This window comes from Palaemon carinicauda, chromosome 26 (assembly GCF_036898095.1).
Source record: "Palaemon carinicauda isolate YSFRI2023 chromosome 26, ASM3689809v2, whole genome shotgun sequence".
Lineage (NCBI taxonomy): Eukaryota > Metazoa > Arthropoda > Malacostraca > Decapoda > Palaemonidae > Palaemon > Palaemon carinicauda.
Genome location: NC_090750.1, coordinates 28,554,849 through 28,557,546, shown reverse-complemented (window position 1 = coordinate 28,557,546; position 2,698 = coordinate 28,554,849).

Here is a 2,698-nt window from a genome sequence, read left to right as displayed (position 1 = left end):
ACCCATTACAAAGAGATCTAAACAAAATATATGAATGGGAGGAGATAAATACGATGGTATTTAATTCCGAAAAATTTAAATCAATAAATTATGGAAACAGAGAAAGAATGGTATTTTGCATACAGGGGACCTAATAAGGAGACAATCACAAATAATGAAGCAAAAACAAGACCTTGGTGTAATGTTAAACAGGAATATCTTATGCAACGATCAAATAGCAACACTGTTGGCTAAATTTAAAGCAAAAAAAAGGAATGCTATTCAGACACTTTAAAACAAGAGAAGCTGAACACATGATTATGCTGTACAACACTTATGTACATAGTACACTTGAGTACTGCAATGTGATATGGTACCCACACTACCAAAATGATATTGCACAAATAGAGAGTGTACAAAAGTCCTTTACTGCTAGAATAGAAGAATTTAAGGACCTTGACTACTGGAAAGACTGCAATTCTTAAAATTATACAGTCTAGAAAGGATAAGAGAACGCTACATGATAATACAAGCATGGAAACAAATCGAAGGAATTACTGAAAACATCATGGAGCTAAAAATATCAGAAAGAGCAAGCCGAGGTAGATAAATAGTGCCCAAAACAATACAGGGAAAACACACAGGACATTAATCCACTATGTACCAGCATCGATAATGCAGCGACTATTTAATGCGTTGCCAGCTCATCTAAGAAACACATCAGGAGTGAGCGTAGATATGTTTAAGAATAAGCTCGATAAACACCTAAGATGCATCCCAGACCATTCAAGACTGGAAGATGCAAAATACACCGGAAGATGCATAAGCAACTCTCTGGTGGATATACGAGTTGCCTCACACTGAGGGACCTGGGGAACCCAAAAATAGAATAAGGCAATAATGTAAGGCTCTCTCTCTCTCTCTCTCTCTCTCTCTCTCTCTCTCTCTCTCTCTCTCTCTCTCTCTCTCTCATGTACTATTCTTTCCTAAAAATCACGTCCCCATTCCCATTACTCATTGATACGTCAGGTAAACTAAATTCACGAGGTACTGTTTTATCATTAGTTATCGATTCGTGGATGACGATACACACATGATTCTACACCCCAACATTAATCGAATACTTCAAACTCATCAGCAAAGGATTTAGATTGTTTATTAAAAAATAACGGAATTTGAGTGGGAATCTGTTTGACTGTAATAGAAATTTAGCATTGAAACTATTTCAGTAACCCTATAACTTGACAGACATCACACATTTGAATTTAAAAAGAACTTAACTTATCTTGCTTTCCAGCACAATAGATGTAAATATTTTATTATCTATAAATGTACTATATCCATTTTATGTGATCAAATCTATCCATATGAAAAGGTATAAAAATGTAACGATATGTAGAAGACAGGAAGGCACATTCACAATTATATAATGGTCGTCCATCTGTCTCATTAAATGTAAACACAGGATAGGATAAAAGCCTGTTTCTCTTTAAGAAAAACAAAAAAAAAGAAAACCAGCTCATATACAAACAAAAACATGTTAGATTGCAGTGGTTAGAGAGACTAAATTGTTCAAACCTGATTGTAAAATCCTAGGATGGCGAAGAGCTTAGCAACATTTTCCTTGACACATTTACAAAAACTTTTAAATGCTGCACCTGTAACGCCTTTTTATATGCTTCCTCCAGTAATTTTTGACATGAACAAACATGCATGATATAGATTGTTCTTTGTTTATAATATAACCCTTTCGAGTTTTCTAAAGTTTAAAAACGGAAAATGTATGTAAATACAGTATATTCTAGTCATCAATTTAATTTCATTGGTGAGGTACATTCTTTATATCATTATTATTATTATTATTATTATTATTATTATTATTATTATTACTATTATTATTATTATTATTATTATTATTACTATTATTATTATTATTATTATTATTATTATTTTTAGTAGTAGTAGTAGTAGTAGTAGTAGTAGTAGTAGTAGTAGTAGTAGTAGTAGTATTTTTATTATTATTATTATTATTGTTGTTGTTAACAATATTTTTCTTTTTCTAAGATCTAGCATTCTTTATACAGAAAGCTGAATAGTAATAATGATAAATGTTCCGTTAATGAAAAACAATGCAATGTGAAACTAGATTGATGCTCTTATTACGGGTCGAAAGCTGAGTGGATCCAGTAGGTGAAAAAGTACACCCAAGTATTGGCGATTGGTGAACAAGACCTTTTAGGGAGAAATATCGGGAAGATTTTCCTCTGTGCCCACACCGATTCAAATAATCAGTTGAACTCTTTTCTTTCGATTTCTACACTGAAAAAAAGGAAGTTCAAGAAAGATATCTTGTCACTAACCATTTATTTATTTATTTATTTAGAGAGAGAGAGAGAGAGAGAGAGAGAGAGAGAGAGGAGAGAGAGAGAGGAGAGAGAGAGAGGAGAGAGAGAGAGAGAGAGAGAGAGAGTGAGAGAGAGAGAGAGAGAGAGAGAGAGAGAGAGAGAGATCGAACTTTAGGATCTTAAGTAGGAAATTTTCTTTTAAGGTAACCAATGGAATTCTGACTTAAGAATCGACATATGGGAAAGTCGCTATAAACACACACACACAACTATATATACATACACACACACACACACACACACACACACACATATATATATATATATATATATATATATATATATATATATATATATATATATATATATATATA